Source organism: Herpailurus yagouaroundi, unplaced genomic scaffold, assembly GCF_014898765.1.
Source record: "Herpailurus yagouaroundi ecotype Mexico unplaced genomic scaffold, PumYag 162, whole genome shotgun sequence".
In the NCBI taxonomy this organism is placed as follows: domain Eukaryota; kingdom Metazoa; phylum Chordata; class Mammalia; order Carnivora; family Felidae; genus Herpailurus; species Herpailurus yagouaroundi.
Window position 1 is genome coordinate 7,503,385 of NW_024412403.1, and position 18,468 is coordinate 7,521,852.

General features: G+C 45.6%; 1 long non-coding RNA gene across 1 annotated transcript; it reads left to right on the forward strand.

Annotated features, from left to right (window-relative positions):
- Nucleotides 1-13,445: 13,445 nt before the first annotated feature.
- On the forward strand, nucleotides 13,446-15,657 carry LOC121036542 (uncharacterized). Its single transcript, XR_005793378.1, has 2 exons — nucleotides 13,446-13,788; nucleotides 14,878-15,657. It is a non-coding gene; the product is annotated as an uncharacterized LOC121036542 (long non-coding RNA).
- Nucleotides 15,658-18,468: the final 2,811 nt, after the last annotated feature.

Here is an 18,468-nt window from a genome sequence, read left to right on the forward strand (position 1 = left end):
CCGGCTCTGAGCCTGCAGACACTGTAAAAGGGGATCCAGCTTCACAATGAGAACTGCCTCGCGGGTCTCGGCTGAGTCCCACTCAATCGGCCTCCTCAGAGTTATCACTGAGCGAAGATAACATTTGTAAATGCGGACTTTGGAGTGGTGCGTGTAAGAGTCACTCAAGAAACGCATTTTTTCTCTTGTTCAATTACATACGCCATGTATTTCAAGCACTGGGTCCGATCTCCCCACGCTGATCTTGGTGTAAGTGACCCTCACGGATTGAGCTGACACCAGGACGAAGCCCAGGTGAGAATATGCTGGATGGACTGTCTCAGCCTCTATCACAATCCCATCAGGAAGGTTTGGCAATTCTCTGCGTCGTAGATGGGAGAACTCAGGCTGTGGGGACATTAGCGTTTGCCCAAGACGACGCAGTTATGAATCAGAATTTGATCCCGGCCCGCCTGATTTCTGCCTCCACTTTTCACACCCCACCATGCAGTCAGTCAGCCCACAAGGACTGGCAAAGCCATTCGGGGAGGCGGGAGCCCAGAGCAAAATGAAAATGCAGGACCCCTCGTCCAAAAGGATTTAAGAATTTCAAGGTGGTGACGGCAGAGCGTTAAACCAAGCGCAAGGCCCTTCCGAATGTGGAGTCCTTGTACAATTGTGCAGGTTGCGCACTGACGAAGCCTGCCCTGCATCCTATCAAATCCTACACCTCAGATAAGTTATTTTCCTTACGAGTGCAGTGAATTCATTGTAAGGAGAGACTCACCCTGATGGCGCATTGCAGAAGGCAGGTTCTTCAGCGTTCATTCACAATTTTGCCAAATCTGTGACTGATTTCTTCTCAATAAGAAATAAAGTTGAGCACCTGGCAGACACAGGAAGAGAAACTTTCTCAAGGGGCTCCTGGGTGGCTCAGTCCGGTAAGCATCCGACTCTCGATTCTGGCTCAGGTCATGATCTCACAGTCGTGAGATCGAGCCCCGGGTCAGTCTCCACGCTGAGTGGAGGAGCCTGCTCGGGATTCTCTCTCTGCCCCTCCCACTCACTCCCTCCCAAAATAAATAAAGAAACTTTAAAGAGTGACTTTTCCTTCTCCCACACACAGAGAATACTGTCTCTTTCCATTGGAGCATAAATACCGAAAAAAAAGGGACAAAGTCAAAGAGGCTGATTTTTTTAGGTGTGCAGCATTTACAAGAGCAATCTAGGAAAACTTTCTTCAAATGACGTCTAAAGTGTAACCACCTTCCCCGGCAGAAATATTCCGCGCTTTTCTATATCGGCCATTTCCAAACTTTGCTCCAAAAAATTACATTAGTTAAATGGTACTTATCACAAGGCAACGGACTGAGCCCGTGAAATTCAACCCTTTCTTTTCCGTGTCATTGGTGCCCCCTAGTGGCCGAGAGGATTTTCCCTCACCCACGAGGTGGACGGTCCCAGAAACAGATCCCATCTACTAACTCTGTCCCTTAAATTCCGGTTTTCCAGTTGTGCCCCTGAGTACTCGTGAGGCCGCCGGGGACTGAGGACTGAGTTCGGGGGTGGAAGACACCTTGGTGGCCTGTGGACACACTATGCGCGAAGCGTTTCTCGCCAACTGGTCTCATTAAATCCTTCAAATCAGCAAGTGGTCTGAAGTCACTATTGGCAAAGCCAGGGTTCGAAGGAGGGTTGGCCTGACTCCCAGGCTTCTACAGTGTAGAAGAGCCAGAAGGTGGGGATGGGACGGGCCTGCTGCCATTAGTAAGAGAAGCTGTACCACCTGGGCCTCTGCAGGTAACTTTCGGCCAAATCCATCTGCAGTGCAGGGTGTTCCCCCTTTGCCGAAGGCTCCTGATGCTTTTTCCGACCCCTTCCTGAAATGTGCTGCAGCCTGCACCAGAGAAGCTGTGAATGGTGAACCCTCAGGACTCAGTTTCCCCTGAAGCGAATATTCTCGGCAGGAGTTTGTTTTCGGCACCTGCTAACTTGACATGGTTATTTTCCCCTCCTAGAAAAGACAAAACCACCCAGAGGGAGATTTTCTCCCCCTCTTTTCCTTCCCACACCGCTGGTAACATACAATGAGTTATTTCTCCAATCCTACAGGAACCCCTTTGGTGGCTTATGTCTGTATGGAAACGGATTTTCACAATGGAACATATGCTCAGTCTTTCCCGTGGATACTGGAGGCCACATGTTATCGGACTTGAACTGTTGCATTGTAATTGGAATGCATTGGGAATCTGATAAAACACTTCACCCAATCCATCAGGATAGAAGTGGTTAGGACCAAGATGTTTCACTCAATAATGTGCAAACTGGAGAATAAGTACCATGAGAGCCTTAAGCAATCGGAAGAAAGTCCAAAGCTAAATGGCCTGTGTAAAACCCTGGGGCTTGTTCAACAGTCTTCGTAAATCTACCTCCATGAGTAAATTTAGTTTCAGAGGGAAAATGCTAGAAAGTGAGCCAGTGTCCCCGTATTTTGATGAGACAGGGATATTGAGGCAGAGGACATCTGGGTACTTGCTGGGCTGGATTCCACCTCGAAGGATGCCAAGGAAAGCTGGCTAAACCTCTCTGTTCCAAGATGGGTGGAAGTGACGGACGCCGAGGACATGCAGCTGCTACCTTCCCAAGTCCCCGAGCAGCCACAGGATACAGAGTCCTGCCTCGGGAAGCTACAGTGAAATCACAGACATCCATGGAACTCTTACTCCTTTCAACAACAGAAGACATAGCTTTGCTGTGGGTGGAATTGTCTCCAGGAAGATGCTGGTTTCTCAACAGAGACCAAACCCCAAACCAAATTCCATACCTGGTCCTAAGCCACAGATAGAACCAGCATGAAGGACAAGTAAAGAGAAATCATTACATCGATAGTAATGACAAATCAAAAGGACCCACCACAACCACCCATGGAGACGTTAGCTGGAACCCAAACTCAAAACTCTGTCGTTTCTAAATCACCGGACAGGGAATAAAATTGCAGCATTAAAACGTTCCTAGAACAGAGCAGGCAGCGGTGTGAGCTCATTTGGAACAAGTGCTCAGCATACAGAAGCTCAGAATATGTTGCCCTAAAGATCCCCAAGTTTGGTAAGACATCATTAGGGCACAGTAGCTGAATACCCACAAGAATCTGAACTGCCATTCATTACAGGGACTAACCCTTCCCTTTAAGCCAACAGAATTAGCCTTGCAGAGCTCCGTGTGCTGGGATTTACAGACTCCAGCTTGCTTTGGTGCTTTCAAACAAGATGTGCGTATATGTGCTCATCGTCCGTATGGGATTCTCCAACCTCCCCCTGAAGCAGTTTTTATTTCTGTCCGCTGAGTTTGCATTGTAGGTTCTCTGGATGGCCACCCACCATCGCGCCAAAATAAGTTTCCAGGAAACCTCATCCTCCAAGAAGCCTAAAGAATGATGACTGTTTCACAACACAAAATGCCGCAGGATGAGGGAGTCACTGTCCACTACAGGCACACCTCGAAAATCTTGTGGCTCTGTTCCAGACCGTCCCAGTAAAGTGAATATTGCAATAAAATGAGTCCAAGGAATATTTTGGTTTCCCAGTGCATAAAAAGTTACATTCACATCATGCTGTAATCTATTTGGTGTGCAATGGCATTATGTCTAAAAAAATGCACACAAGTTAATTAAAAATATATTTTACTGCTAAGAAATGCTAACCATCATCTGAGCTTTCAGTGATTCATAATCTTTTTGCTGGTGGAGGGTCCTTGCCCTGATGTTGGTGGCTGCTGACCAATCAGGGCAGTGGTTACTGAAGGTGGGGGTGGGCATGGCCACTTCTTAAAATAAGACAATGACAGTTGCCACGGGGATTGACTCTTCGTTTCATGAATGATTGCTTTGTAGCACGTGATGCTGTTTGATAGCATTTTACCTACAGAAGAACTTCTTTGAATATTGGAGTCAATCCTCTCAAACCCTGCTGCTGCTTTATCAACTAAGTTTATCTAATATTCTATTCTTAAAATTTTTTTTAATGTTTATTTTTGAGAGAGAGAGAGAGAGAGAGAGAGAGAGAGAGAGAGAGAGAGAGAGAAAGCATGAGCAGGGGAGGGGCAGAGAGAGAGGGAGACACAGAATCCAAAGCAGGCTCCAGGCTCTGAGCTGTCAGCACAGAGCCTGACGCGGGGCTCAAACTCGTGAACCATGAGATCATGACCTGGGTCAAAGTTGGGCGTTCAATTTAACTGAGCCACCCAGGTGCCCCAGTTTCTGTAATATTCTAAATCCTTTGTTGTCTTTTCAACAAGCTTCACAACATCTTCACCAGGAGCAGATGCCAGATCTCAAGAAACCACTTCCTAGCTCATCCATAAGAAGCGACTCCTCATCTGGTCAAGTTTTATCATGAGACGACAGCAACTGCGTTCCATCTTCAGGTTCTATTTCTAATTCTGGTTCTCTTGCTACTTTCACCACATTTGCAGTTACTGCCTCCACTGACGTCTTGAACCCCGCAAGGTCATCCACGAGGGATGGAATCAACTTCTTCCAATTCTTGTGAATGGTGATATTTTGAGGTCTTCCCAAGAATCACAACTGTTCATAATGGCGCCTAGAACGGTGAATCCTTTCCAGAAGGTTTTCAACTTACTTTGCCCAGATCCATCGGAGGAATCGCTATGATAGCTATTGCTTTATGAAACGTATTATATGAAATGTATTACTTTCTTTTTCAAAAATGTTTGTCTGGGGCGCCTGGGTGGTGCAGTCGGTTAAGCGTCCGACTTCAGCCAAGTCACGATCTCGCGGTCCGTGAGTTCGAGCCCCGCGTCAGGCTCTGGGCTGATGGCTCGGAGCCTGGAGCCTGTTTCCGATTCTGTGTCTCCCTCTCTCTCTGCCCCTCCCCCGTCATGCTCTGTCTCTCTCTGTCCCAAAAATAAATAAAAAACGTTGAAAAAAAATTTTTTTTAAGTTTATTTATTTATTTATTTATTTATTTATTTATTTATTTATTTTGAGAGAGAGAGAGAAAGCAAGCAGGGAGGGGCAGAGAGAGAAGGAGACAGACTCCCAAGCAAGCTCCACACCATCAGCATGGAGCCCCACCTGGGGCTCAAACTCAGGAATCATGAGATCATGATCTAGGCTGAATGGATATTGTATCCGCTGACATGAAAACATTCGTCTTGCTATATAGCTCCATCAGAACTCTTGGGTGACCAGGTATATTGACAATGAGCAGTAGGTCTCAACAGTGGGTTTAAGATATTCAGTAAACCACGTTGCAAACACAGGAGCTGTTGTCTAGGCTTTGCTGTCCCTTTATAGAGCACAGGCAGAGTAGATTTAGCATAACTTCTAAGGGTCCCAGGATTTGGGGGTGGTTTGTGCATTGGCTTCCACTTAAAGTCACCAGTTGCATTAGGCCCTCACGAGATAGTCAGCCCATCTTTTGAGGCTTTGAGGCCAGACACTGACTTCTCCTCTTCAGCTATGAAAGTCTTAGGTGGTTCTTTGAGTAGAATTTTTTGGTCTACACTAACAATCTGTTGTTTAATGTAACCACCTTTATGAGTGATCTCAACTAGATCTCCAGGATACCTTGCTGGGGCTTCTACAATAGCACTCGCTGCTGCTTCGCCTTGCACTTGTGTGCCACGAAGATGGTTTCTTCCTTTAAACTTCATGAGCCATCCTCTGCAAGCTTCAAACTTTTCTTCTACAGCCTCCTCACCTCTCTCAGCCATCACGGAAGTGAAGAGAGTTAGGGCCTTGCTGTGGCTTACTTTGTGGCTTAGAGGAATGCTATGGTTGGCTTGATCTTCTGTCCAGATCACCAAAGCTTTCTCCATGTCAGCAGTAAGGCTGTTCTGCTCTCTTATCATTTGTGTGTTCACTGCAATCGCACTCTTATTTCCCCCAAGAACCTTTCCTGTGCATTCACAAGTTGGATAACTGGGGCAAGAGGCCAAGCTTTCATTCTGTCTCAGCTGCCGAGATGCTTTCCTCACTAAGCGGCATCATTTCCAGCTCTTGATTAAAAAGTGAGAGATGTGTGACCCTTCCTTTCGCTTGATCACTCTGAGGCCGTCGTAGGGCTCCTAACTGGTGCATTTTCACGATTTGTGCGTTTCAGAAAATAGGGGGTCCAAGGTGAGGGTGGGAGACAAGGGAACGGCGATCAGAGAGCAGTCAGAACACACACAACCTTTATCAATGAAGTTCGCCATCTTCTATGGACACAGTTTGTGGCACCCCAAAACAATTCCAGTAGTAACATCAAAGATCACCGCTCACCGTAACAAATGCAATAAAAATGAAAAAGTTAGAAATATGTCAAGAATTGCCAAAATATGACATAGAGACACAAAGTGAGCAAATGCTTTGAAAAAAACGGCACGAATAGACTTGTGCAACCCAGGGTTGCCACAAACCTTCAATTTGTTTAAAAAAAAAAAAAAAGTAATATGTACCATAAAGCAAAGTACAATAAAACGAGATGAACTTTTACCTTACAAAAAACGAGAAAGGACAAGCATCAGTGACTTTCTCATTGAGTCCTTCAACGTGCTGCACACTTTCCTCTCTCTAAAGTCGCTGCTTGTTCACTAACACAGAGCGATGTCTCTGCTTGAAATGGGCTGATGAATCTGGAGCACAAGTCTGTTGGAGGTTCCCAGGACGGTAGGAAATGGAGTCAAAGGGTTCTATACCACACTAGTGAAGATTCACCAGAGAATGTTGCTGGTACAGCGACACTATCTACAAAGCTCAGACAGGAACACGTGAGCCACTCCTTTACGGTGGCCTCAAGTCTCAGCTTCAACCTTCTCAATCCTAGAGGCATTTCCCATCCCCATCACCCCAACAAAATGTCCCAGTTCTCTTCAGAGAACATAGAGCAGAAGAGTTTCTGGAAACTCAGAAGGGAGATTCTCACTATGTAGCTGCAAAAATTATTAAGTTCTTGAAGTCTGTGTTGGTGGGCAGTTTGGCCAATGCTCTCTTTGTTTAAATAAGATCATGCAAATCAGATGCAGAAATTTTAAGCCTTTGGAAATGTCTAGCATGCATAAGAGATGTCTGTGCAATGAGGCACTATAAGAATTTTTATGGACAGCAGCTTTGCAATTAAGTGTGTGTTCACTAAATATGGAAGCAGATGAGAACTAACAATAAAAATTATCTCACAGGAATTGCCACGACACAAATTGAGTGGATCATACTGGGCTGGTGCTTTAGATTTTGGTATGGGCATCTTTATCATTCCAGAAGAACTTCCTTGATCTCCAAGGCAGGTCTGAAGAAACGAAAATATTGCTTTGGATCAGATGGTTTATGGATCCCCTGATATGGGCAAAATATGTCATTAGAATACCCCATTCTATGAGTGTCTACCCTATGAGTATCTACTACTCATTAAGTGGATTTTTATGGTCCACTAGGTGAAAGTCAAGATTCTCACTCAGGTCCCCCAACTGAAGCCCCTCTGCTGTAGCCATCCCAATTCTTTTGATATTTCCAACATGCTTTGCTGACTACTTGCTCTGCACCATTTTGATTAAGCCATATTCCCCCTTCCCTAAAGAATACTCACCTGCCAACTCTCCACAAATTCATTTCTTAACTTTCTTTAAGATCAGATAGAAAGGAGGCTTCATAAAGTATTCCTCTGTCTTCCCCATCATAATTTTACAATTCATTATTTATTTACTGCCTCCAGAACTTATAGCAATAATTTATAAAATAAAATATTGACCTTGTTTACATTTTATTAGAAATTGCTCTTCAATTTTGACATATGTGTGTATTTTAACTATCTAGTACCTTCTTTGGGGACAAAGTCTGTGTCTTCCTTTAAAAATATCTGTGTCTGGTATAATCTGGAATCGGAATAGAGATTCCTATCAGGTTGGACGTGACCTGCCAATTAATTTGAGTCTTGAATGCTCCACTCTTACACCGACTTCCACAATCATGCCTCCTTCTCAACAACACACAAACATGATTTAAAATCGCCTCTCTTAAAAAAAACCCTTCCTAGACTCTATATCATCTCCAGTTGCTGGTCTATACCTCTGCTATCATTATACTACATCGCAACTACTCGGAGGAGTTGTGTGAGTTCACTCTTTGTTTCCTCACTACAAGTGCTCCCTCCAAATTACTCCATTTGGGATTTTGGAAACTACACCTCCAACTTCCATCTCAGCAAGTCCAATGTTGAATTCTCCTACTGTAGATCATTAAAACTCTTCTTGGGATGGGATGCAATAATCACAGCCTCCTCTTTCACCTGACTTTCAGAGGACCACACTCTCTGGTTTCCTCGCCATTTTAGTTTCACTGGCTAGTACTTTCTCTTCTTCCTGACATCTGAGCGCTCATAGTCTTGACTACATTATTCAGGCTGTCCCTTTGAACCTACATAAGGTTCTAATTTCAATCCTCTTAATCCTAGAAGTGACTCTCAATGGCCCCAATATCCCAGTTTTCCTAAGAACACGTAGGTCTTTGTTCCTGGAACTCACCTCCATCTACACTTATTCTCTAGGTAACATTTTCTAGTTGCATACCTTTAATTACCATCTATATGTTGATGGCTCCCCAATTTAAATTTCCATCTTCAACCTTTGCCCCAAATGCTAGACTTGTATACGCCACCACCTACTTGAAACTTCCAACTTGGATGTGTCTGCGTGCACAGGCAAACTCATGACAAAACAATCTGAAGATGTTTCATTATGTCCCCTTTAGCTTACAAGGTTCTATTTGCCCCCCTCTTTCCTGTGCTTCTTCTTGGCAAGCAAAAAAGCTGAAAGGCTGGGAACTTTATCTGCCAGGCTCATCTGCCTTTCAGTTTCTGGTTGCAGCTGTGTTCTGCTAATAAAGAGCCCTGGTGGGAAATTTTGAAGGTGGAAGAGAACTAGAATATATTTTTCTTCCCCATGCCCCAACAGTAGACACGAAAGCTTTAGCAGACATAAGTTTTTGCAGTAGCTTCTGGGTGGCCCCTGGCGATAACTCCTCTCAGTGCTGTGGGGCAGCTGGAGCCATCACCACCAATTTCCTGTACTGTCCTAATCTCTGGATGGAAGCAAAAACTTCTACATTCACTGTATGGGTGGTGGTGGCAGAACTGAATATCACTGGGCCCCTCCCCTAACTTGTGTTTCCTCAGCTCCTCCAATGCTTTTGTAAGCACTCAATTGCCTCTATTAAACCTCTTTCTGCTTAAAATACCTAGAGCGATTTCATTTTCCCTGTGTGAATGCTCACTGATATGGGTCCCCATCTTCTCAGTTAGTAACACCAACATTTACCCACTTGCAAAGAACAAAACTTTAGGAGTCATCCTTGACTCTGTGTTTTTCTCTTTACATCCTGCATTCAATCCAGCAAAAAGTCAGCCTGGATATTCCTCCAAAATATAGGCTGAATCCCACTCCCTCACACCCAGAGGATTCTCATCTCAAGTATAAGATCCAAATCTCTTATTTTGTCCTACAGAGTCCGGAAACCCTAACCCTTGCCCACCTCAACCATCTCCTTGCTCCAGCTATAACTCTCTTACTGCTTTTTAGTGAACATGCCAAGTTAACCCACACCCAGTGTGTATTTAGTATTTCCTGTGCCTAGATTCCTTTAACCGTATAACTTCCTGTGGCTTGTTCTTCCATTTCACTTAAGTCTGTTCAAAAACTCCCTCCTCGGATAAAACTTTCCAAATTACCCATCTAAAATAGCCCCTCAACCACCCCCTCTCTGCTCCTTAACCCTGTTTATTCTTCTTCCAAATATCTGTCACTATCTGAAATTATATTATTTATTTATAAGATTTCTTTGGGACTATCTATGTCCTCACTAGAATGTTTTCTTCAAGACAGCTTGGTCAGCTAGTTCACCACTGTACCCATTGCTTAGATTTGTACGTAGCAAATGGTAGGCACTCTGTAAAAAAGTGGTTGAAGGCATAATTGGATGGCCTTGCTCCTCTATTCAGAGAACTTGAGCTTCTCAAGAGGCACACAGTTAGCTGATTTTCTCAGGATATTCTCTCCCTTCACTAGCCACCATCATAAGACCCTGGTGAAGTCAAAGGGAAACTTCCACAATTGCAAAGTTATAGAGGACACAGATCACTTTCCTGACATATACCCAAATTCTTAATAGGGATTCAGTTGAAAATAAAGAAAATCCGTTTTAAATGTTCCTGAGAAACATTTTCTCTGTGCATGCATTTTAAAAGTTATTTACAATAGCACAGAGCATCAATATTTTGCCTCTTTAAATGGAAAGACATGGCCCACATTTACCTGGCAGGAGTCAACCCAACCTAATGGATCAACCCTTGACAAGCAAATACATATCATGTGTCAAAACCAGTGCTTTCTTGCTATATGTGTGAAGTGATGGGCAGTGGGAAGTCAATGAAGAACAGAGAGCAATGGAAAAATACAAGTTAAGAAATAAAATGATCTAAAGGCCAATGAAACTTATTTGGCTGCGAATTTCCTGCCTTGGCAGAATTATTTCTGAGAAGCCAAAATTAGCAGGGGAGATTTGAAAGGCAGTAAGCAAGAAGTTCAGAATGAAAATGCAAGAGGCATGACTTCCCAGAGCTAGTAAATAATGGTATACTTGCATTTTTAACTCTTCACCACCGCCACCAAGGGTGTAATTGCTTCCATAGAAAAGCTCTTTGATATGAGCCAAAGATGCTAAGCGGTGTCTAATTACATGGATACTGATGATCTCATAGCTCAGGGCTGTAACAATTGGAGGAGCTGCATCATGTTATCTCTGCTAAACAAGGCAGAGAAGATGTTTCCCGCAGAAAGCATTGTTGAAAAAACTCCTTTGCCTTGAACAAAGAAGCAAAGTGAAGTTGCCCACATAATATATACCATTAATTAAATATTATATACATAAGCATATATAAATAAAGAATATTAATAACTGTGGAAGTTATTAATCCTGAGCTCCAAGCATTTTATTTCTCCCTCTCTAGGCACATCGTTAATTTTTTTTCCTGCTTCCTTAAGGCTCTACTTAACTACTTAAGAAGTTCCAACAACTCCTGAGCATAAATGATGTATTCATCACTGCAGTATAGCCATCTAAGTGCCAGATACCCTGCTATGCATTTTACATATATTAACTCATTAATTCTCACAATAACCATAAGAGGTAGGTATTTTATCCTCTCCCCTTTACAGATGAAGAAACTGAGGCCCAGAGTAGCTAAGTAGTTTTCCCATGGTCAAAATCCACCAAGTGGTAGAGGTTGGATTTGAACCTGTGGAGTCTGGCCTCAGCACCTATGCTCTCAGCCACACAAATGATGAGAAGGCATTTTGCTTGTGTCAGGAAGCAAGGTGAAGTCATCTGTTTGGGGAGAAGCATCTTTATACGCAACAGTTAGTGACTCAACCCAGGGTCCATAAGTCCATAGCAGCTTTTTATCTTAGAGTTAACAAGCATTGTATTAAAGTCTTATTTTATGAATGGAACTGTATTTGTCAGTCTCTCTGACTCTCTCAGAGAAACAAAGAAAGACAGAAAGCTAGAAAGAGAGAAATGGAGGGGGAGAGGGAGGAAGAGAGGAAGTGAGGGAGGAAGGAAGGAAGGAAGGAAGGAAGGAAGGAAGGAAGGAAGAAGGGAGGGAGGGAGAGAGGATTTATTATAAGGAATTGCCTCACACAGTTATGGAGGCTGACAAGTCCAAAGATGTAGTGTGGAGACACTGGAGAGCCAATCATGCAGTTAAAATCCAAAAGCAGTGTTCCGTAGAATTTTCTCTTGCTCAGAAATGCTGGTCTTCTTGTTCTATTCAGGCCCTCAGCTGATTGGATGAGGCCCACCCACATTCAGGAGGTCAGTCTGCTTTACCCAAGTTCATCAATGGAAATGTTAATCCCGTCCAAAAAAGACTTCCAAGCTGACATATAAAATGGACCACCACAGAAAGATAGGACCTAGAGGGGTTGAGTCAAGAGTTCGAGGTTACATGACAAAGCCAATATCAGAACTCAGGTCCCCTGGATTCCCAGGCGGCATGACCATAACACCACACTGCCTCCCAGTGAAGCCATGAGAAGCATGTGCCACCCTCGAGGGAAGGGGTAAGGAGCGAGTGAAGGTGCCCTGCTCTTCAGCATTGCTTGTCCAATGGCCAGGGCACAGGGGAGCTTCATTTCCTTCCTGCCAATTCTTTCATAGTTGATGCTTCAAATAAAAGCTTTTACAAATAGTAACGGTCTGCTATTTACTGTTTTAAAAAACGGAAACACAAGAAGCACAAAACATGGCTTAAAATTAGGTAAGGCATATGATTTTTTCCAAGCTGTAGCACTTTTGTTTAAGAGTGCTGAAGCTTGACCTCCTCAATTTAGAAAGACTAGATCTAGCCCACAATAAGGAGTAGGAGACAGACTGCATCTGGGCTCATCTGAAAATTGCATTTTAATTGCTTCTTTTATCTTAGAAGCTCCCTGGCTTCTTCCCAAATGATTCTTCTTGTCTCCCTGCCACATGCCACATTTTGTGACATGACTGAAGCAGGCGTCGACCATTGTGCTGGAGTCATACTGGCCACCAACTCAGATGCTCAGAAACATAGCCATCTTGCTCAAGGTTAAAGGTACTGTTTCATCACCTATACATGCAAGAAATGCATAGGGGCATGAGCTGGCCAGGAAAAACCTCAGGGTACCGACTCCACGTAGAGATGATGTAACCAGGAATTCCGAGAATTGGAAGGTTCGAGAGGTTTATCCAAAGCCAACCATTTTTTTCCCCTTAAGATCCCCATGGCCACGTTCTTTGCGTGCCAATAACTACTGAATGCAGCACTTTCTAGGTGCAAATCACTGCTGAGCACTTTCTAAGTATGATTACCTTTTCTCCAATATCCCTGAGGCCAGTGTGACTATACCCAGTTTACAGATGTGGCAACTGAGGTGCAAAGAGAGTAAGTTACTAGCTTAGTGTCACCCCGGTAGCACGTGGGGTACTGGCAACGGATCCTCTCACTGTTCAGACTAGGGGTTAGCGAATGTTTCCTGTAAAGGGCCAGCTAGTAAATAAATATTTCAGACTCTGCGGGCCACACATTCTCTGTTACAACTTCTCAGCTCTGCTCTCGTAGCAAGAAAGTCATAGAAAACACGTGAATGAATGAGCATGGATGTGTTCCAATAAGTCACTTACGGACACTCGTGAGGCACGCAAAACCAGCAGCTGTCTGGATCTGGCTGTAGTTTGCCAACCCCTCATGGAGACCATCATAGGTTCTGGCTTGATAAGAGAAGTGCAGAATCAACCTAGGCATCGAGAGCGAAATACGTTGTTTCTACCAGCCAATCACAAAGCTGTAATTATCAAGAAACAGATTAGAAAGAATGACCTTATCCCCACTTAAAAGTGGGTTTAAGTGCCAGAGAATGGGCAGCTGAGATGTGGGGGTGTGTAGGTGGAGCAAAGCGAGTTTGATTTTGGGTCTAAAGTGCTACTCACAGATGTCTGTGCTGGGAAGAGAAGGCAGAGGGGCGGGGTGGGAAATGGCAGCACCATTCAACAGGCAAGTGTGAGATGATGCCTTGGGGGAGAGTAAATATTCTTTCTGGTTTTTCTCTTTCTTTCTCATTCCAGAAAGACCAAGACCAGAATGTCTACCAATGTCACCTTGCCAGAGACACTGAAAGAACTCAAGAGGGGATGTAGGTGCCTATGGGTAGGTGGCAGCCAGCTCTACTTTCCAGGCAAAGGAGTCTACTCAGCCTTTGGGTCTCCAAGGCCTAGGCTCCCAAGGAACAGTTGAGGTGCCACCATAGGAAAGAGGGGCCGGGGGAGACCTATTATCCCAGGGGGCTGAGCACAAAGGGCTGAGACCCTCAGGGTCAAATCATGGTGTCCCATTAGCAGATCTTAGCTCTGAGGGACACCGCCCTCCCTGGAAGATGCACAATGGTCTGATCAGCAGCTGCCCCGCAGAGCCTTTCAGGTGGATGGGACCATGCGTGAGCCCAAGCTAGGCAACTGCTGGCCCCAGTTCAAGTCCATCTCGTGTGTGGAGTTTGATTAAGCTTGGTTCATATGGATCGCATCAGTCCCCCTCACCACCCCCCCGGTTTCGGGGCAATTTGAGGAGGACACAACCTCAAGGGGGAGATATTGGACTTTCAGACAAGATGGCCCCCAAAGGGTGACTCCATTTTCATTCGGGAAAGAAAATGAAAGAGATGGGAAGCATTTGCACCCGAGCTTTGGGAAGCCTTTGCTGGGCTATCTGAGGACTAAGTGAGATCCCGAAATGAAGTGAGATCCTTCCTCATGAAGCCTGACATGTCCTGGGAACTAAAACCTGTTCACCTCCATGCCCAAGTCACCTGGACATTAAGGAAGACGGAGCCTCAAAAGGGCTGTGCGGATTCACTCCATGAGTCTCAGGGTTTCCAAGGCTGGTCCCGGTTTATTGGGCGTCCTGCTGGGCCAGACCTTGGCAGCTGGGTGGCAAATCTGTCCAGATTGCTTGCACCTCCCCTCTTTGTCCTCTGCTTCTCAGCGCTAGCCTTTAGCACCCCTTCTTGGATCACTGGACTCCTCTCCTCCTTCTCAGTCCTTAGGCTGGGATGCTCAGATTCCCAGCTGGGATAAGAGGGCACTTGGAAGTCCAGCTCAGGGACTAGTTACCCAAGAGTCGGTGGACGGGGTGGGGCACCAGTGGAGTGAGACCCCGGATCTGGGGCCCGAGGAACCGTGTCTGTGCCGTGTGCTGCAGGGGAGAGGTGACACCCCATTCTGCAAACACTGCCCTCCCTTTCCCTGTTGACGCATCTGGAGGGCTGGGGAGAAGGGGCTGGTGCAGGGAGGTCTGTATCATTGACACTAATTCTGGGTATTGACAATAGGAAACCAACAACGTGAGAGAAGAAAATCAAAAGTAATATCCATTTGAAACTGTTTTGAAACTTCTGATCGTCTCTGCCTCCTTACCAAGAAGCATAATCACGATTACTTACAGTCACTAAGTGTCACAGTTGCTTCTGTTTGCCGTGTCACGCGTTCTCAGGACGACACCTCAAGACATACAGTCACAGCTCGGATGAATGACGGGTCCAAAATTGGACCGAAGAACGTATCTGGCCTCCAAGCTCCAAGTCTCTACGAGCTGCAGGCACACTTTTGCATTATCTCTAGATGATCATGCTTGAAGGATTGAAGGTCGCCTCTTAACAGAGGAGAGGACACTGCTCCCAAGAGGTGGCTCCGCAAGACCAGGAAGCAGCTCCGGGATCTCTTGTCAGCCTGGATCTCCCAGGTCACTGTATTAGTGTTTCTTTGTATTCTGATGCTTTTCCTCCTGGGGCCTTGCCAACCTGGAGGCACCGTCCCTCCACAGGGCTGGCCGATTGCTGGCGATAGTAAATGATTCACCTGTAAGCATACTGTCTGTGTGTAAGCCAATCAATACGGAGCCCATCCCCAACCACCCACTTTACTGGGCTGTCACACTCCAGGCCACTGTCTGCCTGCTCTTATCCCCCTGGGATCAAGAATCAAATGACCAGAGACAGCCCCTACCCCCCCAGAGCCCACCAAAGTTATTCCACCTAGCCCATCCTCTGCCTGTTTACTCTGCTTGATGTGCTCCTTCCTCTGGAAACCACAATAAAGGACTCTTGCCCGGGTCCTTTCCCTGTCTCTCTGCCTCCTGGGCATCCCCGCTGCTTCCCATATAGCCCTGCACGGGGTGGCCTGGCCTCTCCTCTTGGGAACTGTGAGCGACACACGGTGATTTCGATGGCGGTCATCTGATCTGTCGGCTTCACCGTACTTGAAAAATAGTAAAACCTGCATTTTAAAATAGTCGTGTCCCCGACAAGTTCTGCAGATACTCATGCTCCTGAAAAAGATGAAAATGACCCAAACCTTCATGCATCAAGTATTTTCTAGCCCAAACGTGTAAAGAAATGGCCTGGAGGGGGAGACACATGGGCTTCAGCGTCAGAACCTGGGGGCTTGAGTTTGTCTTCTGTTCTTTCCTCTGTGGAGCTGGGTGGTTACGGCATCTTCCAGTTTCCTGATCTGCAACAAGGAGGCTCAACTGGGTTTCAGCTAAGAAACCTGAAAACGATACGTCAAAAGTCGTGTCATGCAATCAACACTCAAAACCCTTATCGTGGCTGGCAACATTGTTCTTCCTCAATAATTGGTTACCCGCACTTTTTTTTTAACCAGCAGCCCAAATCTTATCTGAATGAAGACAGTCATTCTTCCTTTTTCCTCAACTATTCTCTTAAACATTTGATTTGCATTTGGTCATTAGAAAGCGTATAGACCTGTTTAATCATTAAGGGTTCAAAACCTATTACCGCTTGAGTAGAAACTAGAGTGAGCTCTGTTTCCCCGACTTGAAAGATAGGGCGTCCAAGAACCCGTCTGCGGACAGACCCCAGTTTGAGAAACACAACATTAAAAATTAAACTCTGGGGGCACCTGGGTGGCTTAGTGGGTTAAGCATCCGACTTTAGCTCAGGTCACGATCTCAGTTTGTGAGGTCGAGTCCCCCATCAGGATGTCTGCAGTCAGCACAGAGCCTGCTTTAGATCTTCCGTCCCCTCCTCTCTCTCTCTGTCCTCCCCTGAACTCTCTGTCTCTCAAAAATAACTAAACATTAAAAAACTTAAACTCTGTCCATAGCATTGATTGCTTTATGCTGACAGGACCATAAACCCAACACATGGGGGCCAAACACAAGCGGAGCCCCGCAATATCACAGTAATGCAGGAAGTTATTGCCCAAATAATCTCTGTTATAACATAAGTATATAGAGGTAGATGGAGTTTAAAGGAAACCACAAGAAAAAACAAACCTGCTCAAAGAGGGATCCCCAGGGATAGCTATAAAATAGCTTTAAAGTAATTCGGATCATCTTGTAGATTCCAAAAACCCCAAGGTGAAGCCTCTGCAAATAGGCCGTTTTCTTCTGGACGCACAACTTTTATTAAAGTCAGCTCTCTGGACTAAAGGACGTATCCGGTCTCCAAATTGCAAACCTCGAGTCTCTGGCATGACAAGTGGCTACATCCGTATGGAGAAAGGATTTGCTCGTCCCCCACGGACGCCACCAACCTCAGCTTCTTGGACGCGTGACCTGTGCGCTCGCACAGGGCCTGTGCTCAAAGGCCTCCGTGCTTGATTTCACTCTCTGCTGTCCCGAAAGTCTTACACTTTTTGAACAATGTGCCTGCGTTTTCATTTTGCGTTGGGCCCCTCAAATTATGTAACCAATCCTGGACACCCTCATTTTCTGTCCAGGGGAGGAAGGGGACCACCCAGGCCGATAGCCGCCCTGGCAGGCTGCCTTGGGGATTGCGCAGTACCTTCACCCGGACGGGAGGCCGGCTTTGCAGAGAACCTCCTTCTGCTGGAATCAGGATGAGCAAATTTAAATCATTAAAAATTTAGCGGCTACCGGCTTAGAAAAGATGAAGCGTCCTAATTCAATTGAAAATACCAGAACAAAAGGAAAACGAAAAGCTTGCAATTTTTTTTCAAACCCTACCCAGCTGGCTGTTCTCTCTTGTTTATCTTGGCATCTGATTCTTTATTTGGTAGCAAATTAATCTGGGTAGTGATCCCTATCGTAAGTCTTCTCAATGGTTGAAAGGGCTGATTTTATTACAAGAGGCTAATTCTTTGATGCCTGCAGCCTGTTGGAGGATATGGGGCTGGCAGAGCGAGGACTTCCTGTTCTTTACAAGGTCAGGGGTCCAGAGAACTAATGTCTTGTGGTAAACGAACAACACAGGTGATTCCAGCCCCCAAAACCTTTCTCTCGGTCTTTGGCATGGGAAATAGCCAGCTGGATCACTCTGGTTACCATTAATGAGGCAGGGAACAGAGGCAGAGAGCAACTTTGTCCTCTGTGCCTCACCATCTCTTTTTAGGGTCCCCGTTCCCTTGTTGCCAGATGCCCCTAATCCCCAGGTCTTCATTTCCTCGGATAACGCCGTTGGGTCTCTGGTGCTTTCTTCCTAGGTGGGGTACCTGGCTGCGTTTCCCAACCTCCCTCTTGCCAAGCCCCGCATCCTGTAACCTCAGGACTCTAACCTCAAACACTACTGCCTGGAAAACATTAGGCAACTGATGATGTTGCGTGATGGTCAAGGAATGATTGCATTTCACAGATCGGGGGTTGGGGGGGTACCTCCCAGATACGTAATCCACAGGGACTGCTCCCCATGTGGGCATTTGAGGACATGATGAGGACAGGATCTGGGAGTGAGAGGGGCTGAGAGAAAGGCTGTCGAGATTTACTTTTAAAAATAACATATTTTGTTTAAATGTTTGAAAACGTATGCCAATGTCAGTGAGATGCGTCTTTGGGAGGCCAGGCCACGCCCCTGGAAACCCTCCAGTTTCTCCCAATGGCTAGCAAAATTCGTGCAAGGAGATGTGACACAGCCTCAGGGAAAGAAACCATCTTGGGGGGGGGG